Here is a 12,200-nt window from a genome sequence, read left to right on the forward strand (position 1 = left end):
GTTGGCGGTGGGTGGTGATGACTAACTGCCTTCCCTCTAGTCTTACACTGCTAAATTAGGGACGGCTAGCGCAGATAGCTCTCGAGTAACTTTGCACAAAATAAAAAAAAATAAAAAAAATCGATTTCTTTAGCTCACCGCATTGAACATGCTTGCTTATTCAGTCGAGAGGGCATCATAATGTTATTGTCAACTCCACTGTTCGTTGGTCAAAGAGTTGGAAGTGAATGGTTTTTAGTAGCTGCCTTAACTCTGTTTTCTTATTGCTAATCTTCAGATAGCTAGCGCAAGTGTGTCTTGTGTAGTTTTGTGCGAAATAAAAAATAAAATGTAAGTTAAAATTTGAGTTTACATACAGTTTCATAATTGAAAGTAACATTATTTATCCAAGTATGATGAATATAATAATAATATTTATTTCTAACATAGGCTTCATGATTTGAATAGACAAAGGTTCATTCAATAATTATGTGCATAGAACTGCACACGTGAGGTGATGCTATTCCAAATAAGAAAACAACGTCTATTAAATTTGGACTCCTCACGTTGGTAACAATAAAGATACTAAAGTAAAGTATATGTAAGATTCCCTTTTGGTAACATCTGCATATATGTTTTTAGAGAAAAAGCCACCTTTGAAAAACGACCAAAGTTACCACACGTTTGTTTCTCGAAAGTTCAGCGTTGGTATAATTTGCTGGTTTTGCTAATTCACGATTCAAATAATGAATGAAAATGAACTGTTATAAAATAAAAAAACAAGCTAAATGCATCTGTGATAGATCTTTGTTGTGCATAATGTAGTCATCTACTAGGAAAACTGGAATTTACACTTTAGAGGTGGAAAATGATGATTAAGGTTTTGTGAGTTATCAGTTTGAGTAGATTCCGTAACTCGCATAAGATGAAACAAAATATGTACTTCCATAAGTCCTTCCACATTAATCAGATAGTGTCAAACATCTATCGTGGTATTTCACATTCACACTCTCAACCAGAATATCACTTCCAATAACTTAAACTTTTATATATTAAAACCTTAGGAAAGACGGCTTTCAAGACCATGTGAAATTGAAAATTAACAACAACCACCGGTAATCCATAAAAGAATTTTGAGAAAGATGTAATATGACGTAATATGATATGACGTCATATGGTATAGAATGGTTCAGTTGTAGAGAATACGAAAAGAACGTCTATTGAAACTGGACTTGAGATACAGATGATAATTTATGAATCAAATTAAAGTGTATTTAAGTTATTTTATGGCGCATATAACACCCACATAAATTGGTACACGTGACGTGACTATAATTATTTTTTTTAGAACTAGGAAAACGTGTGAGCTGACATCGACGTATTGCATAAAGTAGTAATTAAATACGAAGCAATACAGTGTGAAATCGTTCCTGCTTTTAGTGTTTATCTGATAACAATGTAAGATTTGTCGAGTACCTCTCGTTAAAAACTGGCTCTTGCGCGACATTAGGCACTTAAAGAGCTTTACGTTTACATATGGGCCTGGCATGTCCAAGCGCGTAAGGCGTGCGACTCGTAATCCGAGGGTCGCGGGTTCGCGCCTCCGTCGCGCTAAACATGCTCGCCCTCCCAGCCGTGGGGGTGTATAATGTGACGGTCAATCCCACTATTCGTTGGTAAAAGAGTAGCCCAAGAGTTGGCGGTGGGTGGTGCTGACTAGCTGCCTTCCCTCTAGTCTTAAACTCCTAAATTAGGGACGGCTAGCACAGATAGCCCTCGAGTAGCTTTGTGCGAAATTTCAAAAAAACAAACAAACAAACGTTTACATATAATATTATCTAAACGATTGGATGTTTTCAGTTGCTAGCCGTTTTTGACGTGAGAATTTCTGTTGTTTTTTTTTTACACGTACGTCAATACATAGTTTAAATGAATTTGCTTCAAGTTTATCTGCGAAAAGGTTTGTTTGTTTTTGAATTTCGCGTAAAGCTACACATGAGCTATCTGCGCTAACCGTCCCTAATTTAGCAGTGTAAGACTAGAGGTAAGGTGGCTAATCATCACCACTCACAGACAACTCTTGGGCTACTTTTTTACCAACGAGTGCCCTAATCACCTGGGCGTGCCGAGTACGTTCGAAAAGGAACTGCATTGATTATCAAGTGTAGTAAAGAACAATAACGAGTATAGAGTACTAAAAACAATAAATTGATATCAAAACTTAATTAGACCCTGGCATGGCCAGGTGAGTTAAGGCGTTCGACTCTCCATCACACAAAACATGCTCGCCCTATCAGCCGTGGGGGCGTTATAATATGACGGTCAATCCCACCATTCGTCGTTAAAAGAATAGCCCAAGAGTTGGCGGTGGGCGGTGATGACTAGCTGCCTTCCCTCTAGTCTTACACTGCTAAATTAGGGACGGCTGGCGCAGGTAGCCCTCGTGTAGCTTTGCGCGAAATTAAAAAAACGAACAAACAAAACTTAATAAAGTTCAGTGTAATTGATGTTGTAGTAATGACGTATACCGTTCTTTCTTCTTTCTCATTGAAATACAAGCATATTTAGCAAGTCTACACAGATGCAAAACGAGCTAATTTTATTCTCTTTGTTTAAAATAAAATAATTCCATTGAATATCGTTGATAATTCTTAATGTTAACCACTCTCACTACAACTCCAAAATTATCTTTAATATCAGCTGTTTTAACTGTACTTTTGATGTTTTAATAGCACTTAGTTCCACTGTATCTTTGCTCTTTTAATGCCAACTAGTTCCATGTATTTTTCTTGTTTTAATGCCAGCTAGTTCCATGTATTTTTGTTGTTTTGATGCCAGCTAGTTCCATGTATTTTTGTTGTTTTGATGCCTGCTAGTTCCATGTATTTTTGTTGTTTTAATGCCAGCTAGTTCCATGTATTTTTGTTGTTTTGATGCCAGCTAGTTCCATGTATTTTTGTTGTTTTGATGCCAGCTAGTTCCATGTATTTTTGTTGTTTTAATGCCTGCTAGTTCCATGTATTATTGTTGTTTTGATGCCAGCTAGTTCCATGTATTTTTGTTGTTTTGATGCCAGCTAGTTCCATGTATTTTTGTTGTTTTGATGCCAGCTAGTTCCATGTATTTTTGTTGTTTTAATGCCAGCTAGTTCCATGTATTTTTGTTGTTTTGATGCCAGCTAGTTCCATGTATTTTTGTTGTTTTGATGCCAGCTAGTTCCATGTATTTTTGTTGTTTTAATGCCTGCTAATTCCACTGTATCTCTACTGTTTTAATGCCAAATAGTTCTGCTATAACTTTACTGTTTAAATACCGGTTAAATCAACAGTCCAGTAAGTTAACTACTTTGTCACGCTCTGTATTGACATTAAAGTTAACGTACTATCTGTTTAGATAAGGTCAACAAAGCGCATTCTGCACGAAGAAGGTGCAGGTGCATTATAAGAGTGAATGTTAAACCACGCTATTCGGTCTAATAAGACATGACAATGTTTACTAGCTCCTTCTGTCAAAATTATTGACCAGTAGCATAGATCGACCTCTCTTTATAAATGCGCTAAATCCAACAAAGAACCAACAACTTTAATTCTATTTATTGTCAATGTGTTTGTGGTTCTCCTTATTGCCAACTATTTCGACTTTTTTCGTTATGTTCCCTTATCTTAACTACTTTATCTGTGTTCGTGTTTTTTGTTTTATTTTCCGTAATGTCATCCATTCGATAATATTCTTAATGTCAACCAACTTTTATGTGTATTTGAGGTGTCACTAGATATCAACAGTTCGCTGTGTTTTCAATATAATCTAATATATTTTACAGAGCTGAATTTGTAAAATCAGATATTCTGTATTAAATATATTTCTTAATGTCATGTAATTACAGTATGTGTTCGAAATATCTTTGTTATCAGTGAACTTCTTTTTATGATCGAGCTGTTCCATAATGACATCCAATACTGCTTTGTGTTAGAGATGTCTTATAATGTCATCCATACTACGTTATATCAGAGATGTTCCATAATGACATCCAGTACTACTTTGTGTTCAAGATGTTCCATAATAATATCCAGTACTACTTTGTGTTCAAGATGTTCCATAATAATATCCAGTACTACTTTGTGTTGGAGACGTTTCATAATGGCATCCATACTATGTTGTGTTAGAGATGATCTATAATGACATCCATACTACTTTGTGTTCTAGACGTTCCATAATGACATCAACCACTATTTTTTGTTGGAGACGTTTCATAATGACATCCATACTACATTGTGTTAGAGATGTTCCATAATGGCATCCAATACTACTTAGTGTTCGAGATGTTCCTTAATAATGACTAGTACAACTTTGGGTTCAAGATGTTCCATAATGACGTCCAGTACAACTTTGGGTTCAAAATGTTCCATAATGACGTCCATTACTGCTTTGGGTTCAAGATGTACCATAATGACGTCCAGTACTGCTTTGTGTTGGAGATGTTTTTAATACCAGCTAATTCCTGTCCATTTCTTAATTGAAAGGATGAAAGAGAAAACGCTAACATAAGACTAAAATTCACCACTTTTGTTATTTTCCTACAATAATAACCTATGATTGCACGATTCTACAAAAATACTTAAATTAAGAATGAAAACTTAAGAAAAAGTATGAAATCAATGTCATATGATGATACCTAAGATCATGTGACTTTATAACATATTATGTGATGCCACATATTCGTATGTGACGTCACTTTTCGTGTACGTCACGTCAGGTCAGGTGGCGTCTCTCGATGGCATATTTCGTCTTATCATATGGCATTACACCATTCCATGTTAAAATAAAGGCACTAAAAATGCTATCAAATAAATAAGATCGAAAGTAATAGAAATAATGAAAGTAAGAAAATAATATATTTTGTATTGTATGTAGAATTGTACAATACAGGTTATTGTTGTGTAAAAATAACAAAAATTGTTAACTGAAATTCGATGTCACTGCTTTTCTCTCTCCCTTTTCATTTCCTAAGCTCATGCTTGGTGGTTAGGACACTAGCCACGGGCCCTAATCGCTCTCACTGAACACGCTCGCTGTTTCAGCCAAGTGGCCATTATAAAGTTAAGATTAATCGCACTATTCATTAGTAAAAGAGAAGTCCAAGAGCTGGCAATGTGTAATGTTGACTAGCTGTCTTCATTCTAGTCTATTACTGCTACATTAAGAACAGCTATTGCAAATAGCCTGGTGTCGCTGTGCATGAAATTCAAAACATAAGCTTTCTATTTTGGAATAAAATGGTTAGTCCTAGAAAGCTTAATACTGATAAATATTTCTAAAACAGGTCTCCAGGCAGACTTATTAAAAGTAATTATACAATATACACACAGGTGTATCCAGTAATTACGTAAATACAATTGCACAAGTGAAGTAATGCCACTGTGAAGAAATGAATATATCTATTACAAGTGAACCCCCTATACAGATGTTAACTAAAATGTTTTTTTTAAACTTTACATTTTATGAAAGGGTAATAGTGGTCGGAGACAAGAGCTATATAAAGTAAAGAAACAAAACACTAAATAACAAATATCTACTTATATCAGCTGGTGTATAAATCTGTAATAAGTAGTGGAACTTGTAGAATTTACTGCTGACAGAAATCCCTGAGAAGTTTTAAATCCATAGCTAAGCTGTTTCTACATAGCAATAACAGCTAATCAACAGCCAGAAAAAATGATTTTTTTTCAATTTTACAGGGATATCTGTTAGCAGTAAGTTTTAATTGTCCCATTACTTATTACAGATTTGCACAGTAGCTTATATGAGGATTTGTGCTTCATAGATATTTGTTGTTTAACACTTTGATTCTACACTTTCTATTCCTATCATCCTTTTTTAAATGTTATATTTTAAAATATCCTAGTTTTTACTTGTCTTATATCCATGCATAGGTTAAACATTTATAGATATATACACATATAATGCAAAGCACTGGACAAATATATACCTAGACCAAGACACAATTCGTATGAACTTTTACCAGTAGAAGAGCTGTTTTTTCAAGTAAAGTATATTTATCTATAACATTGCTTTAAATACTACTTTCTGTTCTAGACGTTCCAGAATGACATCAACCACTACTTTTTGTTGGAGATGTTTCATAATGACATCCATACTACATTATGTTAGAGATGTTCCATAATAACATCCAATACTACTTAGTGTTCGAGATGTTCCTTAATAACGACTAGTACTACTTTGTGTTCAAGATGAACCATAATGACGTCCAATACTACTTAGTGTTCGAGATGTTCCTTAATAACGACTAGCGCTACTTTTTGTTGGAGATGTTTCATAATGACATCCATACTACATTATGTTAGAGATGTTCCATAATAAGATCCAATACTACTTAGTGTTCGAGATGTTCCTTAATAACGACTAGTAGTACTTTGTGTTCAAGATGTACCATAATGACGTCCAATACTACTTAGTGTTCGAGATGTTTTTAATACCAGCTAATTCCTGTCCATTTCTTGATGTCATTCATTTCCGCTGTCTGTTCGAGACTTTCCATTATAACATTCAAAGTTACTGTGTGTACGATATTTTCCAGTTATAAATGATGCTTTTATTAAGTCTTACGTGTTCGGATTTTCTCTATGTGTATGTTGGTTGTCACCCTGTTTCATAAGTCCATGTGTTTTCTTATTGTCATGCAGAGCAGCCAAATGCATGACGTTCTAGACGTTGTCTTTAATTCATAGCAGTATTCTGTTCGAAATGATGACTTTAATGTTAAAAGCTTTAAGCAGCCAGTGCATGTTTAATAATTGTTTTTGTGATGCTATTACCATGAAATTGCTGTGGAGAGCTAAATTTTACATCGTTCACCAAGTAAATCAACATTTTTCCAAATAAGCTCACAGCATTTAATTAATTAATTTATTTACGGCACAACCACGTGTTTTTAAGCAGCTGTGTTATCACTTATCTCTATTCTGAACTGGATTCTCATTGGCTAGTGTCACTATCTTGACTCTTGACGTCAAACGGTAGCCATATTTTTGGTCCCTAAATTGCCAAGTGTAACAGCATTAGTGGCAAAGATGCTCATGTGACGAGCGGACGCTTTGTAATCATTTATCTTCTTTTACGGTATTTCTTATTATTTTACTTTGTACATGTTAATTTTGAGGGTTTTTTTTTTACTATGACGATGAATTTGCTGTATAAATTACAAAAACTTTTTTTTTGCAAATTGGAATTGTAAGAATAAAGGGAGCAATTACTGAAAATATTATGTTAGTTTAAATTGATTTTATTTTGGTGTATTAATAATAACAATGACAAATTTTGGTAGAAATTTATACAAGTTTGTCCTAAAAATATAAATACGGTACAAACACAACGCATATATTTAAGTAGCACAAAAAATATTGGGTGTCGTAGTTGCTTGTTTATTAATGTACCATAACAGTATTATTTTGAATATGTTATATATTTCTACAAAAGTAAATAATAAACTACATGTACTAGTGAATTAGGTTCACTTACTCAACAATATTTATATGCATTATTTTACATTTAATGTTAAAAATTATAAGATAATTAGAAGTATATAAAGTTCCTATAGACTTTGGATACTGTACAGCTCGTTCTTGTTCTGTTATTTTATTAATAAAGAAACAGCCAACAGGCACCTTCACAGTTGTTGTTTGGGAAAACAACCTTTAACACCGGTACTTCACTGGCCAACAGAAACAATCATCTCTTGTGTCTGCACTAACATTATGTAGCCAAGAAATTTTTATCCTCCTTTCTTATGGCCTCAAATCACAAATAACTTTATCGTTTCTTTCTTTTTCATTTTTTTATCACGTGTTGTACCACATTAAATGCTTCTAGTGCCTCCGTATTAAAGGAACAGTCAACAGGCACATTTCAGTTGCTGCTTATAGAAATAACCATAAAAGTCAACACATCGTTGGCAAGACAGATTGTATCGTCTTCTGTATTATCAACACCAATATCAAAATACCAAAAAAAAAATCCCACTCCACGTTTTATTATGATCACTTATCTACAATTAAAGCACAAACAACATTACTGTTTTATTCTTTTGGATAATTGTTCTATTTAATGCTTCTTGTATAAAGCCTGGTGCTCTATTAATGATTCGATGCTACTTTCCAATAGCACATGAATATGATAAAGCAAGACTGAAAGTAGTCTTAGAAAATTGTAGGCTTTGGTGAAGTAGAACGGCAGTGTCAAAGCAAAAGATTGTAAAAGTGCGAGATATTCTATGTATATCAGTGTTTTTGTCGTAGTTACCTGTTAATAAGCATTGCCCTTTTAGATATTTCTAAATGGATAACAGAAAAGTTTTGTTTAGCATTTAAAAAACATTGGTGGATAATAAATTTTCCTTTTTTTTTTCAGAGTTGAACAATCACTTTTAATGAAATAACAGTTCATTTGAAACGCCTATTTTCATATTGTTTTGTTCATTTTTGCTATTATTTAAAAACACGTGTTTAGAACTGGTCTGTGTTGGTGTTATGCTTGAGTTAATCGAACCTGGAGCAACATTGTCAGGTGTTCTAGAACTGGTGTACTTTCTTATTATTGTCCTTTTCTTTTGGCAAAGTGCAAATAAATCGCAATATATAATTGAATGAATAATTTACAAAAGTCATATTTTTAATAAGTACTTCAGTTTAGGTAAAACCTGCTTTATAAGTTTACCTATTATCATATTTCTTATGAACAATTTCCAGAAAAATTCTGGAAATGGAAGTTGTAGTCTCTTCACAGACATATATAGCATCGAATACCATTGTTTATGCTTTTAAATAAAAATTAATTTTCTTCTAAATAACAATGGTATCGTAACTGCTCGCTAAGTTTCAAATGAATTCTCTCTGGTTCTTAACTAATTAACTAGTTAATGTTTTTAACTAGATTGAGAATAAATTACTATGAGTGTTCAAATATACTACAGTCTTCTGATAATTAGTTTCTTGACTATAATATAGGTCTGCGTCTGATATCTGTTTATATAATTAACACATTTACATTTGTTGTAACTGTACAACAGTTTGTCATCAACATACGCTTTCTCAGAATAAATATTTAACCAAGTTGTCGACAGTTTAAAAATATTTGAATAATTAGAACAGCATTCTCTTAAACCATAATAATAATTACACACCCCCAGTGGCTCAGCGGTATGTCTGCGGACTTACAACGCTAAAAACCTGGGTTTCGATACCCGTGATAGGCAGAGCACAGATAGCCCCTTGTGTAGCTTTATGCTTAATTAAAAAACAATAATAATACAACTTTTTAGGTGCTCAGAGAATAAAAGTACAGTGGACAATACACTGAAATATTTGACCTGTTCTATTAAAACGTTCTTGTCTAGAGTCGGATACCTCTTGTCTCCTCAATATTCAGAATTCATTTTTTTAACAGTTCGATTTTTTTCTATAGAAGCTGTACGAGTGTTAAAGATTATGAAATAAACCGAGGTGACAACTACTAAACTGTAATACAAAAAGAAACTCCGAGCTTATAGACGACAGTTCGTCTCGGTTAAGCATTATTATTGCCAATAGGCCTCAAGTTACTACATCTAACGAGGTAATATTTGACAGTTGAAAATTATTGTATTTAAAGAGGGGAAAACTGAACTTAGCAGGAAATGACACAGGATCAGCCCCTAGTCTACTGTTACAATTCCGTGAAATACACATATTAGCACTATTACGTTAGTGTAGGCTACAACATAAGCTCTGTACTTTGCTATGACAACGGAAAATACGAAAAGGGACCAAGAAGATGGTTACTTTACAGCTTCCGGTGATTTCACGTGAAAGGGTCGAAGCTCAATCCAGTTTAATGAAGAGATCAGTGAGCTTTATGCCTTTAGGTTTACTGAAGAGAAAACCAAATTTTCCTAGTGTGCAGTATGTGTTTTCTGTGTTCTAAACTGTGAAACACTAAATTTAATAAGCTCCAAACCTCTGTTCTTTTACTTTTTTTTCATTACAATTGTTGCAAAAAAAAACTTTTAAGAAACACGTATGTACAGGATAATATGTGAGGTGGTTATTTTTAGTCAAGGTTACTAGGAAACTAAACGCCTTTAAGTTAAACCATAAATAGCGCGCCCTATTTTATTAAATCGTATTTGTATCTGACGTAAATCAATAACAGCCTTAATCCTTGTGGCTCTGAAAAGAAGGTACGAAATGTGAAGTCGGGTTTTGATAAACAACTTAGATCGTGACCAACGTTTTGATAATTTAAAACCCCGCAGATCATCGTGTTCTTCATGCATCAGTTATAGGTGTATCACATATTCTACAACAAACTGTGTAAGTTGCTACATATCTATTTAATTTGAATTTCGTGCAACTGGTTTCATAGATATGAATGCAATTTCGGAATAGTCGAGTTCAACTGAATGATGTGTTGAGATCGATACACGAATACTGCAAACGCATATGTTGCGCATGCGTCAACGGTGATAAAATAGGCCAAGCAGGACCACGCCAGGAAAGCTGGAGTATTCTGGTGCCATCGAGGTCGCACGTGAGAGCTAAGACCACACCAGTGTCTTGTTTCTGTTGTTGGTTCTTTTGACCGGTGCTTGAAAGATTACTTCAATTAGTGAGGGCTCGTCAAAGAACATTAAAACTGAAGTAATAGTCAAGTCATCTTTGACCTTCGTTAGATAATGGTGGTTTTCTTCCCTAACTCGTAATGCTCAGTCCCACGAAAATGCTTGTCTACTTGATTCATCTTAAAAGAAACCTACCAGTCTTTTACCAAGAACATTATTTATAAAGGGGCGCGGAATTTTGGTGGAACATATATCAGGATAACAACACTATGTGTATGTTTAGTGCACCTACGTGATACAGCGAAGACAGTCCGTAGTGATTATAGTAACCAGTTATCCTACTATGTATCACAAAGTATTAATGATGTCTCATTTTCTTGGAGAAGATGGACTACAGAGTGTGTGAACGACTACGATAAACTAATTAGATGTTTCCATGATCCCCAGAAAAAAAGTTATATTACAACTCTGGGGAAAGTATGGTAAGTCTACTGTGGTCCTTTCTTCATTATCTTACAATTATTTTTTTCTGTAAACCTAAGAATAAAATTAAATGTTAAATACAATATATGCACAATCAGGTTTGTTTGCTTTTTTTAAAAAAGACGCATAGGTTAAAATGTTAGAAACCATGGTAGAACAGTGCTTATTGTGAAGGAGTGAGATAAATTTGTTCTCTTTTTTTTTTTGCATTTGTTCGATAAATTTCACGGTCCAAGTGCATTTTGCTGGTCAAGGCTGATTATGGTCAATTATATTTGTCATATAACTTATGTAATTAATATTTTTATGTTCAAAAAGCTGTCATTTAGACAGCAAACACAGAAACACATACATGTCTATTTTTTTTCACAGTTCTTGCACATTAAAACTTCCACCTCACATACACACACACACACACTACGATTTTGTTTAAGTTAATCACATCTGGCAGATATAGATGGCTGAAAATACAGGACTGATAACCTAACAATCTCATTAGAAACTTACCATTACTACAATCACCTATTAGTTAACGTCTCCAGGAGACAAGTTGTCACAGATACAGTGTAGTTTATCTAACTACTTGATGATACAAATTGTCACGAATATAGTGCTCTTATTAACAGTAGCGTTACATTAATAACATATAGAATAATTAACACCACAATGATTGAAGCTGCCCAAGGTACGAAGTTATTTACTTAACTATCTCTTATATTTTTTGTACCAGCTGGTTCATGCTATACATTCTTTAATTTATTATTTGAGTTGTTATAATTAAAATCCAAGTTATCAGTTTTCACGTGTGTGAAGTTGAATCGCTGCGAATGTATTGATATCTAAGTACTGAACTGAATTATTCAGCTTAGTGTTGTCTTACGTACGTTTTTTTTTTTTTTTTTAATTTTGGTTTGTTTGTTTTGTAAAATAACTTCACATGTATACATTACTATATACGACCACCGATTACCCAACAAATCTCTTTATTTGTTTGTTTCTTAAACCAGAAACTAACATTATTGCCATAGGATCCTACTGGTATAAGATGTACCTTACGTTATTAGATAATATTGTAAGATGGCAGATACCATACCATAAAATAATTTTAGAAATCCTCTAAAATATC

The sequence above is a fragment of the Tachypleus tridentatus genome, chromosome 9 (assembly GCF_004210375.1).
Source record: "Tachypleus tridentatus isolate NWPU-2018 chromosome 9, ASM421037v1, whole genome shotgun sequence".
Lineage (NCBI taxonomy): Eukaryota > Metazoa > Arthropoda > Merostomata > Xiphosura > Limulidae > Tachypleus > Tachypleus tridentatus.